Raw genomic sequence first — 16,738 nt, forward strand, 5'->3', positions numbered from 1 at the left:
AAAAAAAAAAAAAAAAAAAGAATTTGTGCTTTATAAATTTGTCTTCAGCCATGCATGATGGAGCTATCAAATCCAATTAAGTACAAATTTACCAGACCTAAAAGAGCAGAGTCCAGAAACAGTGACAAGACTTACATTTAAATGGATTCCATGTAAATAAGAGGTGTTATTTCTCATCTGTCATATCACACTTTTAAACCCTTAACTGTTTTGGTTAAAGAACAGACCACTTACTTAACATCACTGAACTTCATCTATTAAAATGTAGACCATACCTTCCATTATTTCTCAGAAAACTCTCAAAACTGCAGAAGAAGGGGCTGACTACAATTAAGGATATTTTTTTTAAAAATATTCCCTTTGAGGTCAGCTACAGAGTTACACACCAAGGATCTATGTATATGAGTCAACAATTAAAACTAAGTTTAGTTTCAAAAACAAACCAAAAAAAGGAGCTGCTTTTGAAACTTAAATGTGTAAGGTTTACTAAGAGAAGCAGAAGCATAGACTTTTTCGGATAGTTTTTGCTAAGTAAGATCTACATGGTGGTAGTTATATACGACTTATCTAATGCATCTGCCTTACCTTTATTTAGTCCAGCAGTACTATTTGTCTCCCTTTGAAATTATGTAATTAATGGGAAATGACCATAAAACTTAGGGAATTTATAGCTAGTTTCCAAACTCTTTTTTCTAAGAACTATTGAATTGCTTCCTAAAGAAAGATGGATGGAAAAACACCATGATTCAAGAGAATAGATTGCACGAACTCCAGAGTCCTAACTTGCTACTCACCTTCTGTTCTTTGGCTTTCTTATGAATATGCAAACTTCTGCTTAAGATTGATTTGGGGGCTGCAAAAAAGTATGAAGTAGAAGTGAAAGCATCCACAGGCCAGCTCCTTGCTACTCAAAGTGTGGTCCCAGGACCAGTTGCAAAAGCTTTACCTGGGAGCTGGTTAGAAAGGTTGTGGCTCAGTCAGTTGAGTGTCCGACTTCGGCTCAGGTCATGACCTCGCAGTTTGTGGGTTCAAGCCCTGCGTCAGGCTCTGTGCTGACAGCTAGCTCAAAGCCTAGAGCCTGTTTCAGATTCTGTGTGTGTCTCTCTCTCTAACCCTCCCCTACTCATGCTGTCTCTTTCTCTCACTCTCTCTCAGAAATAAATAAAACATTAAAAATTTTTTAAAAAAAGAAAGAAAAAAGAAAGGTTGACTCTCAGGCCCTGCCATGACCTTTCTGAATAACAATCTGAATTTGCAATCCCCAGGTGACTTTTATGCAGCTCACAGTATGAAGGCACTCTGAACTATTTTTGTAACAACGCTAGAAGTCTTAAAAGTCTTTGTCTATAGTATATAATGTTAGTTTCCCCATCTTGACTTTTCTGCCAGCTGTTTATAGGTTTAACGAAGACTAATCACAATTATAGCTGACACTTATTTTATTGCATGCTTGAACTAAATATAGTACATACATTACCTTATTTTATTTTAAAATTATTGCTTCTGAGATGTATTTATGAACAGAGCATTGACTCTCACACTTGAGACTGCATCACAGAAGCATTTGAAGGGCTCTTTAAAACACAGCTTGCTCAACCCACCACCAGAGTTTCTGATTCAGTAAATTTGGGGTAGGCCGCCAAGAACTGGGTTTCACCAAGTACTCAGGTGGTGCTGAATGAGACCTAGAGGTCCCAAATAGAGATATCTGTCAACTCAACTACCTGGGCGCATATCTTAGATGCAGGCTACTTATAAAAAAAAAAAAAAAAAAAAATGAGGGTGGGGGACACCTGGGTGGCTGAGTTGGTTAAGAACAGACTTTAGCTCGAGTCATGATCTCATGGTTTGTGAGTTCAAACCCATCAGGCTCTGAACTGACAGTGAGGAGCGTGCTTGAGATTCTCTCTCTCCCTCCCCCTCACTGCCCCTCCCCTACTCATACTTTCTCTCTGTTTCAAAATAAACTAAAAACAAAACTTTGGGGCTGGTTCTAGGGATTCCCTCTGGGCACCCCCTCTTTCCCATAGTTGCCACTGCTCATTTTGCCTCTTTTCTCATGCCACCTGCAAAAGACAATGCACTTTCCCTACCTCTCCTCCTCCTAACTGTCTCTAAGTCTGAAATGTTATGGCTTTGATGTTATCAGTGCTAATTACGACAGAGTGATGGGTGATTTTCGTGTGTGAGAAACATTCTAGAAATTTCACAAATCCTCAGAGTTTATTCCCTTGACTTTTACTCTAGGTTTTAATGTGGAATTAAGTTTCTACTAAATTCTTAGGGCCTTTATGCTTAAATAGCTCAGAGGTACTTTAAAGAAATAACTAATTAAAAGTCACATTTTTGTTAAGAAAATGAGATTGCTGAAATACTTCCACCAACATTGCTTTATTTGCTGCTGTCAAGAATCTCATGAAAAAGGCACAATAAATAGAATAATGCCACAAAAAATTAGGGGCAACTGAAAATAAAGTAGCAACAGAAAAATAAGTCTTAGTTTAGGAAGATCCTCTTTTCAGAATAACATATTTCTATCTTTTTCTACATGTTCTAATAAGATCTTGTAAATATTTCAGGGCTCCTGGGTAGCTGAGTTGGTTGAGCATCCAACTTCAACTTGGGCCATGATCTCGTGGTTCGTGGGTTCAAGCCCCACATTGGACTGACTGCTCTCAGTCTGTCTGTGCAGAGCCTTCTTTGGATCCTCTCTCTGTGCCCCTCCCCTACTTGCATGTACTCTCTCTCTCTCTCTCTCTCTCAAAAAATAAATAAAATATTTTAAAAATGAATATTTCAAAGCTACGTAGTAATTAATTATGTGTGTGTATTATATACACACATATAGCTTCATTGTGTTATTTACATAAACATTCCTCAGTTGGAAAGGCCTGGAGCCTGTTTCAGATTCTGTATCTCCCTCTCTCTCTGACCCTCTCCCTGTTCACGCTGTCTCTCTCTCTCTCAGAAATAAATAAAACCTTAAAAATTTTAAAAATATATACTCATGTAAAAATGCAGACCTATTCAATCATGCGTGTGAAGATAGTGAGCCTCCTGGGAAGGCTTATCTCACAGGGTCTAAAATTCAACCATTTGGAGAGTAATGAAGGGAGTGATTCTCAATTCCATCTATTTAGATATAACTAACATAATTTAGTTATATCTAATTTTAACACTTTTGTCTTTTAAGTTTTACACTAGAATTAAAAATGATTAACCACTACTGTTATTGTATATAAGTACTGATTTTGTCTATATATTACTGTTACCAATGACACTTAGCAATGTTACCAACTTAAAGTTACCAATGACACTTACCATTTACTGTTACCAATGACTTACCAACACTATCTTATGCTCATATCGCTGATCACCAATCTTTTTATTGAACTTGAAGATTTCTCTGTAGCATTTCTTGGAAAGCACATCTAGGGGTGATGAACTCCCTCGGCTTTTATTTGTCTTTATCTAACCCCTTTATCTTTGAAGAACAGAACTGCAAGGTATGGTAGCTCAGCTGGCAGGTTTTTTTCTCTCTCAGGATTTTGAGTATACCATTCTACTGCCTTCTGGCCTTCAAGGATTCTGCTGAAATAACCACTAATAATCAATCTCATGGGGGCTTCCTTGTATACAGCAAGTCACTTTTCTCTTGGCTGCTTTCAAAATTCTCTCTTCAACTTTTGACAATTTGATTATATTGTATCTCCACATAGGTCTCTTTGGGTCCATCCACCATATAGCTCAGGAGTCCCACTTCTGAGTATATATTCAAAGGAAATGAAATCAGGATCTCAAAGAGATATCTACACCCCTATACTCATTGCAGCATTATTCATGATAGCCAAGATATGGAAACAACCATATCTTGGCTATCATGTCTCTACACAGTGTCTCTACACAGATGAATGAATAATGAAAATATAGTGTCTGTGTATATGTTCGGACATACATATACAATTAATATCTAAATGTCCTAAATACAGTTTTCTCTCTGTATTGATTCAAATGTTTGAATAATTCAGTCACTTTCAGTTTTAATATTAACTTGCAGCTCAATCTGTTTCCTCTGCTCCTGTCCAGGAAGATTTTGGTCCTAGAGCAAGTCTGATGTGAACAAATTTGGAGTAAGGGTGATTTCTGGCCTCATGATGATGGTCCTTGAGAATATGTTGATACTGACTGGGATGCAGTTGGAGGGTATTTTACAATGGTTCTTGCTAAAGTCCTGTTGTTATAGCCAAAATTTGTTTCGTTTCTATCTAGAAGAGGAATAAGGGTATCTGCTAACCTGACCTTATATTGATTCATGTTATTGCTGCAAATCACTGAGTCTCTGTTACAATATCAAAGGAAACCCAAGTGTACTCTGTGAGCATTCCCTGACTCTCACCATGCCAGACCCCAGAGCAACATAGATATGTATGACCTTACCATGTAGAGACATTGGGAAATATCTGACTCTCTCCTCCTATTAGGAGAGAACTGAGCACAGCTCCAGTGTGCAGCCTAAGACGTCTTTCTCTCATCTCTTTACTTGGCACAGACTCACCAAAGTAAAACTATTCTGGAGTGAGTTCTAAATGAAGTATAAACCAAGGTACTCCTTTAGGCCTTGATGTTTCTATAAACAACTCTAATGTTAACCTTACCTCTCTGGGACTCTTGGGTCACTTCCAGTTTTCCCCTATACCAACCCCACTTTTTTAATTTTAACACTTCCCTAAATCACATATGACAAATAAATATCCAGTACTGTTCATAATAGTAAATAACTTAGAAACATTTTAGATCACTTTATTCTTCTTTAAGTTTTAAAGTCCTTGAACTGTTGGATTCCTAAGGCCATAGCCATATCTCAACAGGAAACAAAGAGCACTCCTCTTCCGTGACATTAAAAGAAAGATGTTTGGTTTATACAACTTTACTGTAATTGAACCTCAGAGAAATCATGTTATAGCATGTGATATTTAGTGGCGAGCTTTTATATTGTTATTAATGCAATCATTAAACAGAATATTAAGAAAAAGACATATTTTTAAGGATCATAAAGTAAGTCAATCAACCTTATTATGTGATGACAATGACAATATTGTTGATAGTTTGGTAAAGAAATCATTTGGGATCAGATATATTGAATGTAGAGGTCTCCACTTTGATTTTTTAAATTTTCAACTCAGAAATACAACATAATTAAAAACGGGCCCTGATGCTCATTATAGTGAAAATATTGCACACTATTAAGATGTTTCTGGAACTAAAGAAAAATTTTAAGGAAATTTTATTTAAGAAGGCAAAATATTTTATGAAGGGAAGAATTATGATATGATTGCAGGAATTGGAAAATACATTGTGACATTTTCATTAGTCATGTTAGCAAATGGGATCATTGACTAGTTGGGTAAATAAAATGTGTCTGAAAGGATTATAATAAATTAATATGTATTGAGTGCCTACAAAATGTGTTAGATTGTTCTGACCCTATTCTAATTTATTATCTCAAACTTTGACCTCTTGACTAAAAGATTTAAATAATGAAGAGAAAACATTTCACTACTCATAAGATTATAATTTTTCATCATTTAAAAAATGAATTCTGAGATTAGTAACTAATATCAATTTAAACCTCTTACTGGTCATGATAAAAAATGATGGTAGCAGTAGTTCCTCAATGTTTTTTGAAACAAAATAAAAATAATATAGTTTGTTAACAGTTTTCAATTTGGGGTTCTTTTACATTTAATGATGGATGAATTAAACATAAAGAAACGTAACAGTATTCAAAAGACTATTCACCTAACCCCGGGTAAAAATCCATTTATCAAGTGTAAGCCTTGAAACTTAGACAGGAGATGAAAAGAAAAATACTAAGACCTCTTGTTTCAGTAACTCTCCCATGTGCAAGAACATCCTCGAGATGGGGACTCTAGCACATATGTGTCTGGAAAAGATAAAAGAAACAGGACTGAACACCTGCTATCAACAAATATTGATAACTGCACAAAAAGTATTTTCAGGTGAAAACGTAAATGAATTTCTAGGAGCAAAAATAATTACCACCATATGAAGACAGCATTCACAACAAGTGAAGATGTAACAACAACAACAACAACAAAGAAAAACATACAAAATATTGCTAAGGAAATAGTAAGGGATAAAGGACATATACCTGGACACTGTTTTATGATTAAGTTGTAAAATTTCATGGTCAGAAGGCCAAACGAAAGAGCAAGACCAGATGCAAACTGTGGCGTACATAATCCTCCTGCCCCTGCACAGATGGATTATCTGTTCCTCAAATTACCTACAACGCTCAGGACCCACTCACAACCACCGGAACTAGATTTAGAGGTAGACAGCCATTTGGTTTCATGACTTGTAGATCTGTGAGAGGCCCTGAAACATGGCTGAAAATATAACAAGAAAACACTTTGATTAGTCTCTCGGGTTTGCAATTTGTCTTTCCCCAGCACATGTTAAGATAAAAACAGATGGTCACTAAAATGCCTCTATAGCAGAGTTTTTGCTGCTGAGTGAAGTATGTAAATTAGGCCATGACCATCTCATTGCTCTTCCTCTTTCTTTCTTATTGATTTTCTATTTCTTCTAACTAAATGTTACTGGAGCATCCCAACTAAAGGACTTGGGATGTGAACTCAGGAAATTTGAATTTTTAAAGGAAACACTACTAAAGTAAGTGGTAAATATGTCTTGCTCATATCTTTGAAAATTTTTTAATGTTTATATTTTTGAGAGAGAGAGAGAGAGAGAGAGCGAGCACGCAAGTGAGCCAGGAAAGGGGCAGAGAGAAAGGGAGACAAAACCTGAGGCAGGCTCTAGGCTCTAAGCTGTCAGCACAGAGCCTGACACAGGGCTCGAACTCAGGGACTATGAGATGATGACCTGAGCTCAAGTTGAACGTTAAGTGACTGAGCCACCCAGGTACCTCAATCTTGCTCATATCTTTGATTTCAACACTGTGGTTGGAAAACTAGTGGTTGGAAATGGGACTGCATATGTAATCTGTCCTTTGTCTTTCTAACTGTATCTATAGTGTCAAACTTAATCTAGATAGTCTTTTTTAAAAATTTTTTTTAATATTTTATTTCTGAGAGAGAGAGAGAGAAACGGCGTGAGCAGAGGAGGGGCAGAGAGAGAGGGAGTACAGAATCTGAAGCAGGTTCCAGGCTCTGAGCTAGCTGTCAGCACAGAGCCCGACACGGGGCTCAAACCCACGAGCCGTGAGATCATGACCTGAGCCGAAGCCAGATGTTTAACCAAATGAGCCACCTAGACACCCCATCAATCTGGATAGCCTTGACACCCATTTCAGTTCCCCAGGAAGAATCTAAGCTTATATAAAATATCAGTAAACACAACTGTCTTACTGAAGATTCCACAGGTAGGATGTAAGAGGGAATTAGAGCACACATTACAAAGTTAACAGACTAAAAATCCATACTAGATATACCAGTCCCTTCTACCCTCTCTTATCCCTGGCCTCATGAAGACATTCACTTTCTCACCTGTCTGCCTCTTAGTCTCCAGACTTGTTTGCTCTCTACTTTTCTTTTTTTTAAGTTTATCTATTTATTTAGAGAGAGACAGAGATAGTATGAGTGGGGAGGGGCAGAGAGAGAGGGAGAAGAGAGAGCTTTCCAAACAGGCTCTCACTGTCAGCGCAGAGCCCAACGCAGAGCTCGAACTCACAAATGCGTAAGATCGCTGCCTGTGCTGAAACCTAGAGTCAGATGCTTAACTGAATGAGCCACTCAGAGGCCCCTCCACTTTTCTACAATGAGGCTTGGCAGGTCAGTTATATCTCCTGTCTAACTGCAAAGCAACAGTGAACCCCACCTTTAAGGCTATTTCCTATTAATCTTAGAGGTATCCTGAAGTTTTGTTGGCAACCAAACTTACAGGGCCTTTTTCCCTAAGTCTAGGTGTTTCCATATTTCTGTTTAGATTCAGAAATTTTCCACATTTTCAACACATTATTATTACACCTTTCAGAAATTACCATTTTACTCTTCCTCATTGTGCAGTGTTACCAGGGATTTATTTGTGTTCTCAATTTTTTTGTGTCACATCATTGCAATTTTGGAAACAAGGAGAAGGGATAGACGTATCTGTGTTGCTACTTTTGAAAATTACTTTCTTATCTCTTATTTAAAGACTTAATATGTTAAATGTCTATTTAATGAGCTAATCTCAAGTGCCATCTGAAGGGTGCCTGGGTGGCTCAGTTGGTTAAACGTCCAGTTTCAGCTCAGGTCATGATCTCACAGTTCGTGGGTTTGAGCCCCGTGTCAGGCTCTGTGCTGACAGCTAGCTCAGAGCCTGGAGCCTGCTTCAGATTCTGTATCTCCCTCTCTCTCTGCCCCTCCCCTGCTCATGATATATATCTCTCTCTCTCAGAAATAAATAAAACATTAAAAAATAAAAACTGCCGAAGGACAAATATCATATGTTTGCACGTATAGGAGGATTAGGAGGAACTTGACGGAGGACCAAGGGGGAGAAGAAGGGCAGAAATGGTGGGGGAAAGGGAGAGAGGCAAACCATGAGAGACTCTTGAATGCTGACAAAAACTGAGGACTGATGGAGGGGGGGGGGGGGGGGGATGGGCATGGAGGAGGGCACTTTGGGGATGAGCACTGAGTGTTATGTGGAAACTAATTTGACAATAAACTATTTGTAAAAAAAAAAAAAAAACAATTATAAAAAAAAAACTGCCATCTGAAACACACACACACACACACACATCCATACCACTGTTTTAGTGTTTCTGAGACACAATCACAAAATGATGAAGCTTGCTATGCCTGGGATGAAGCTGTAGAAACTTCCCAAAGCCCGTTTAAATAGGGTTGGCCTCCCAGACATTAGAGGCTCTGAACTATAGAGGACAAGCTGAGGGATGCTGGAGGAGGGAGGCGGGGAGGATGGACTAAATGGTGATGGGTATTAAGGAGGGCACTTCTTGTGATGGTCACCAAATGCTGTTTGTAAGTGATAGATCACTAAATTCTACTCCTGAAACCAATGCTATACCATCTGCCTACTAACTTGAATTTAAATAAAATCTTGCAAAAAAAAAAAAAAAGAAAAGAAATTGAGTTGGCCCCCAATTGCAAACTAACCTGCTCAGGAAAGGGAAATCCATACATAAAAGTATCCCATTTCTAGTACCTACTAGCTCTGTTACCATGAGCAAATTACTTTTAGAGGAAAGAGAAAAAGGAAATCGGAAAAGATTTTTAAACATGTATCCTCTCAAATGTAAAGGAGAAGTGATTATTTTCCTAAGACTGGAGAAAGGAGACACTAGAACTGGAAGATATTGCTATGGAAGTGGTTAGTGACTGAAAGGGACAAAAGGTGAGGAAACAGGAGGTAGTCTAAGCTGTGCTAAAGAGAGTTGAAGTTCAGATGCATAAAGGAGTTATTCTGCACCCTCAGCTTATGCTACCACAGCTAGAAGCCCCCAGTTCTTCAAACCTCCCCAGACGGACACAAGCAGAAAATCACCAATGGAAATCTCTTAGATCTCAAATTCTATTCTCGGACTAAATGGCATGCACTTAATTAATTCATTTGTTTCCCCTAAGGCTTCTCTTAATGGCCACTTCACCAATTTTTTCACAGATAACAACAGCCATGAAGAACTGGAATACACTTCTTAGCCCCAGTCTCCTACTGGGGCATTCTCCAGTCAGGGATGATGTGGGATTATCATCACCCCATCATCATCCCAGTAAAAAAAAGGGGGGGGGGGCTTTCTTAGAGATACAGATTGGATAAAAAATCTCTGTGCTGACAAAAATTCTGTTCAATGAAATTAACGTTAAGTCCAGGTGAAATAAGAAGTTAGTTACCTGAACTCCATCTGTTTGAAATGATCAACGTGTTTTCCTTTAATGAAGAAAAAATAGTTGATAACCAAAGCCAAAAACTTACTCAAAATTTGAACAAGGTAAAACTAGCATTTGTGACTTCCTCCCATGTTTTTATCCTTCAATGATAAAAAAAAAAAAAAAGAAACTTAGGTCACTCAAACAAGAACAAAATGCTTTATTACATAATGTTTGACAATTTAATATTAGCATTTTTTCATTGTCTCCCCTAGACTGGACTTTCTAGAGGATACAGTCAAGAGAAAAGTTTGAGAAAAGCAGTATTGCTTACTGTCATGTCACACTATGTCAGACACTATGTATGTAACAGTATACAGTTAACAGTATTTAATAAAATGACCCCAAAAGGCATCACTACAAATCCACAAATGTACTAGTAAGTTCTAACTAGTGCACAGACATTCTACAAAAGCACAGATAGTACTTATAAATAAAAAGGTAAAGTTTTATGCAAATGAAGAATTTATTATAAAATCAAGGCCTGAAGTAACAGAAAATTCCATGAAGCCATTTGTTTTTATTAACTACCCATGTTGAAAAGAACACACCTCTTGTAAATTGAAAATCCACTGATACTTTAAACCTCATCAGAGACAATCAATGGAAAGGCAAAAGAGAATAGATCAGTGAGAGATGAAAGTCAAATTTGATTTAGCTTTTGTGTTAAATAAAAGAAAATTTAATGCTAAGAGGAAAGATAACGGCGACAATATTCTAGATTTATGTGCTACAAAACAATGAGCACCGAAAGACTTTAGCATACTATTAGATAAAACTGAATTATTTGATAGCACTTTCAACCCAATAAAAATGGAAAACCAGGCTTAATAAAATAACTCAAATATGACAAAGTTATTATGAATAAAATAAAGTTGTCACAATAGGTCAACTTGTTACTCAATCTTTCAACAAGCTTTAACAACAACTTAACCATGGTGAGCAAATGGAAATGAATTAAATTAGTTGGCCACAGAAACTTTAAACATCCTGAAAGTTTTAACCTTTATTACATGTACTCCAAAATGCTCTTAATGAATCAAAGGAGCATGTTTATGCTAATCTTCAAATTTCAGTTTTTAGATAAAAGTATACTTTTACTTTAATTATACTTAGTATACTCTTGGTATACTTAATTTTGGAAACCTTATAAAAACCTTATATACATAATAAAAACCTTATTAAGGTGTTTCCATCATGGAATATACCATATAGATGAGAAAACATAATGTCAAATGTGAGCAAAATCTCAACATTGAGCCAGAAATCTCAACTCCATTACTAATTTCTTTAGAGTAATATTAAAATATGCATTCAGAAAAGGTGATGGTATGCAAACACTATTATAATACATGTAATATTGTACATGTAATATTGCTTACTCATATTTATTTGCATATCTGATAGAAGTGCGAACATTTAGGAGAAATTACCTTTGTAGGACTTTTGGCAATTTTTATTTCAGTTTGTACATTTACAAATAGCCCAGATGGGAAAATATTGTTTTTATTATCGGAAAAATAATAGTTACTTGCAAAACTTAACTTCCGGGTAGATACAAAATTAAAATTGTTTTCCAAAGAGAAATCAGTAAGTCATGCAGTTTGTACTGGAATTTCTTTAGTGTATAGTTTTCATGAGAGTGTGAGGCATGGAATCTCTGAAATATGAGAAAGTCGACACATTTGAGCACCTTTTAACCATAGAATGCCCTTTTACCACTTCCATCTCTCAGCTCATCTTCAAAAAAATGTGCAACAAAAAGAAATGTATTTCTTAAATAACAGTGAATATATGGTAATAAATTATCAAAGGACCTATTTACATGACTCTACTCAAAATTTTCTACAAAACATTTTCAGCAGTTAGATTTGGTAAAGAGAATTTAAGGAAACATCAGATTTGTTGAAATAATGTAAACTTAAGTGCTTAAAAAATAACATAACTCAAAAACATAAGAATAACACCCAAAGGTATGGCATAATTTTGTTGGCAGAATGTAAGTTTACCAGGGAGATTGTATGCTGCTGATAAAGCAGACATAGGCAACTTTATGGAAAGAGTAAATCGGCAAGTCTCTTAGTCTCATTTATTCTTGGCTACCTTATTTATAAAACAGAAGTAATAATACATGCTCTGCAAAGGTGTTGATTGGGGTTTACTAGAAGATATATGTAAGATACCCAGAACAATAAATACTAGCTTACTTTTTTGTTCCTTTTCTATTTTTTTATGACAAAGCTTATTATATACAGGCATCAAATAGACAATACAGATGTGAGAAAGTGTTGTTTTGTTGCATTTGCACAATGAAACATATTATGCGTATTACTTATTAAGATACAAAATGTACCAATGGTGTCTTAGGTAGATTTCTTGGAAGTAGACTCAGATGATTTTGTGGGTGAGTGGTGAACAAGGGATCCAGAGCTGTGAGTCATGAGAAAAGCAGGACTGGGTAAGCAATGAGGTAAGACTGGGGAAGAACTGCCCAGTGGCATCAGCAAATCTGAAGCTGGAATAGCCTTTCAGAGCTAGCTCCCCAGTTTTGAGGCAAGAAGTTGGGACTTTTTGCAGGCTGCCCCCAAGAAGGGAACAAGTTCAGGACAGGTGGCTCCCTTTGGCTGAAGACATGCTTACGGAGGAACCCAGGCAGGCAACACTCCCTACTCAGCAGGAGGGACCTTGGGGATTCAGGACAGCATGCACAGTATGTAGGTGGTGAGCACATAGTCCATGTAACTACTTCGGCAGAGTACAGTTCTGTCACAAATCAAAGTCTTACCAGTGGGAACAATAGCCTATTAATTAGCTCATTTACATAATACATTCTCTCACTGTGATCTTCAGATGATCATTTTCCCTAATACGTGAGATGACATGAGAAATGACATATTTTGTGCAGAAATACAGAAAACAAATTTTAGATACGGAGATTGTCTATCTTGCTCAGTCTTGTTCTTTGTAGTGTGTATCAGGATAAGCCTTTAGGCACATAATTGTACAATGTTCTACATATATTAAAGACAGAAATGAAAGCATACTTTTCTCCATTTAGACAGTCCCAAATGAAAATAATAATTAGTTCCATGTCTATTGTTTATTTTACTTGCATTCTTAAAAATAAACCAATTAGGTACAAGGTTGGGTGAATTTAGTAAACATTTCTATCGCCATATTCCTTTCTTGACACCACTGTATTTGATTATTCCCATTTGAAATTAAGATTGAAATGAAGATTTTCTAAGGTGGAAGCAGTTTACAGCAGTCAATTTTGCAAATGTGCACATTCAAGAAGAAGAATAAAACAATTCCCATAGCTTTCTCTAGATAAAAATGATAACATTCTTGACTAAGAATTTATAGGATTCTCTATTCTTAGGAATTCCATTTTAAGCTTGTTTTCTGTGTGGTAAAGGAATAACCATTAATAGATATATAAGGCTTGGAATTGGGTGCCTTTCTTATTATGAACAAGTCTAAAAAAGCACACTTTTAGAATGGGAGATGGGGGAATATGTATAAGAAATATTATGTTTCCATATTAATGTAGGGTCCTAACTCAGTTGTGAGTTTAACTGCTTGTAGTTAGATCCACCTGCATATAAAGAGGAGGGCTGCTCTGAAGTGTAATTCCAGGCCAAACTACTAAGACCTAACTCATGTGTTCTCATTAATTGATGGTTGTTTTTAATGACATTTACCATATAGAACTTTGGGAAAAAACAATGTAAATAAAAAATGTAGCAACAGATTTTGTTAAGCACCAGACTGATCATTGTTGGAAGCATTGTTGGAAATTATGATAGGATTTTTTATGTTCTCTTAAACTGAGTTCTCTCTTTGAATAAAGAAAGGCACCATTTCTACAGAATATTTATTCTGAGGAAGCAAGTAGACTTCAGAAAAGCACATGCGTAAATGAATAAGAGCTGAGTTTGATTGCTAGTTTGACTATTTAAACTTGTGTGACCTTCATCACACTATTTAATCCATGTTATCCTCAATTTACAAGAAGAAGATAATGGCAACATCCCTGTGGTTATAACGAAAAATTAAATAAGAAAATGCACACGAAGCTTTTACCACAATGCTAGCCCATAATAAATCCACTGATAAAAATGTTAAAATAATCAATTTGATGGAACTTCTTCCCAAGTATTATGATTTGAAAATCTTTGACTATTCTAAATTTTGTCTGGGACCAGCTCTGATTTGAGTTTGTAAGCGAGGCATGATTTTTGTCCTCGTTTCTTTCCGTGATAGCATTTATTACTCCTCCAAAAGTAGTTTGTAAATATTAAGATAGGGAAAGTAAAACACCAAATCTGGCACCATTATCTCCAACAATACAGACTTAAACAAAAACAACTTGAAATTGAATGGCACTGTGCTCTCAAGGTTTTACTGAAATGTCAAATACAAGATTAAGATGTTCAAAATAAAGGCTGTGGAATATATATATTTTTAAACATAACTTACCAATTCATCTTATGCCTAAAGAACTTAGTAGTTCTCAATTTTTCTAAAAGACTATTTTTGTTTTTTATATGTCTTTGACCAATAACACCCATAACTATTTGTCATACAATAGAAAGAGAAATAGAGTCCTTTCTATTAGAATATTTTAGCTTAGTCATCCTATAAAACACAAAGAAAGGCAGAAATAATTTCCACTTCAAAAATGTACTGTTTTCTTCTCATTATTTGGTAGCAAACTACAAATTTATATTTAAAAAAAAATCTTTATGATGGCGGTGTCTAGGTGGCTCAGTCAGTTGAGCATCCAACCCTTGATTTTGGCTCAGGTCATGATCTTAGTTTCTAAGACTAATCCCCATGCACTGACAGTGCAGAGCCTACTGGGGATTCTCTCTCCCCTCTGTCTCTGTCCCTCCCTCTACTCACTCTCTCCCTCTCACAATAAATAAATAAACATTTTATAAAAATCTTCATAATGTCAAATGTTGGAACAGATCAAAACTCAGTCTCATTTATATATGTCATTAAAATTTAAATAAAAAATATCTTACTAGTCAAACAGAAAGCATCCAACTAGAATACAATATTGTAACATTTTGTCATTGCTATAGTTTCAGCTCACCAAAGGAATCCACTCCTACTCTCCCTCCTCCATGCTTTGTCTAATAACCTTGCATTTGTTTCCAAAAGTATTTTTCTGCTATTTTAAAAATATGTTTACTCCAGAACTCAATATACACTTTCCAAAAAGTATTCCAAAATGATTAAACAAACCCTAAGTTTTATGAGAAAATTTAAACAATCTGACAGATCATACTGTATTGTTGAAACACCTACTTGAGAAGATGTGTATTTTTCTCAAATTAACTGCAATGTTACTAACGTACTGAAGCCCCTCACATGCAAAAACAAAGAAGAACTTTAACATTGTTCTTTTAAAGGATATCCATTTCCAAAAACCTATATTAAAGGCAAACATCAAGGAATTCCAATGTCAACTTTTCAAATTATAGCAAATAAATATCTTGGAGAGTCATGATCACAATCCTAATGCAATTAACAATGTATAACAGAGAAAAGTTCCCCTTTGCATCCAAAACACTGTGAGAGATTATTTATTTTAATGTAGTATGCCAATCAAGTTTTTATGTAATGTTCTATCTTGGTTTTAAAAATAGATTAATCCATTCTTTTATCTTTACATCTGCAAGTACACAAATAACTTAACTCCGTAATATAAAATTGAGAATATTTTTAGAAAAACTTACCGTTGTCATTTTTCAGCATCCCGTTGCTCAGTTGTTTTAATCTCTTTTGATGTGATTTGCCATTGTAGTGGATTTGTGCTTGAGCTGCCGAATTGAGCTGAATGTTACAAACGTTGCACAAAGTGAAATTGGTATGTTTCTTTTCCTTCTCTGGTTTTTCTTCAAAGTCATCAGGTAAAAATTCAGCCTCACTCTCTCCATCTTGTGCACATGTGAAATCTAGAAATGCAAAGAAATTTATGGGTAGGTAGATCAAGACTTCTGGATTCTTTCACAGTACCAACCTGGGTAGCAAATGAACACTGTTATAGATAATAAGAATTCAAATTTTTAACTTCCTCCCATTTTAGTAGGTTGCTTTCATACTATTTAAAAGTGGATAGCTTCTTTAATGGAATACAAATGACAAATACTTAACTTTGTTTTTTCTATGTCAAATAGCGTGTTAAATGTCTGTCAAGGGTTTAGCAGGCATTACCTCATTCAATTATCATAACAAGAGAATATACATGATAGATTTTCCTGTTTCATAGCAGAGGAAGCTAAGGTTTAGAGCAGTCAAATCACTTTTCTAGGGTCACAGAGCAAATAAATGGTATAGTTGGGACAAGCATTCCGGTTTATTAATCTCCAAAACCCACATTCTTTGTCATCTTGTTCTGAAGCATGTGTGAGTACTGGGTATTTTCCTTTTGACTCAATTAAATAACAGTCTCTTATTTTTATATTCCTTGCCAGTTATGTAAAGTCACTTACATCTGGACTGATACATCCTACGCATATAAAAATACTGAAACTATTTCAATACCTAAAATGTTATATTTGACACCTGGAACACAAAAGAGCTTCTGAATACCCAAGATATCTGCATAAGTAGGGGGTGCAAAAAAGTGTAACTTATCAATGGATTGCAATGGAATATGTTATTTTTTGATAAACATCTTCTTTGTATACTTAAATCTAAGAGAAAAGGGCTACCTACAAACCCAGCACCTCTGGCCTTATGATGGTAACAATTAACTTCTGCAAAACACATTTTACTATTCATTTACAAATTACTTAAAACAATGG

At 35.8% G+C, this 16,738-nt stretch overlaps 1 long non-coding RNA gene across 1 annotated transcript in view; it reads right to left on the minus strand.

Moving 5' to 3' along the window:
* LOC120225199 overlaps positions 1-16,738 on the minus strand; it is a 187,200-nt gene that overhangs the window by 135,403 nt on the left and 35,059 nt on the right. The window contains exon 2 of the long non-coding RNA XR_005526765.1: positions 15,668-15,886. This is a non-coding gene — a long non-coding RNA (uncharacterized LOC120225199). The remainder of the gene's footprint in view (positions 1-15,667; positions 15,887-16,738) is intronic.

Source organism: Hyaena hyaena, unplaced genomic scaffold, assembly GCF_003009895.1.
Source record: "Hyaena hyaena isolate Hyena2069 unplaced genomic scaffold, ASM300989v1 scaffold_1363, whole genome shotgun sequence".
Taxonomy (NCBI): domain Eukaryota; kingdom Metazoa; phylum Chordata; class Mammalia; order Carnivora; family Hyaenidae; genus Hyaena; species Hyaena hyaena.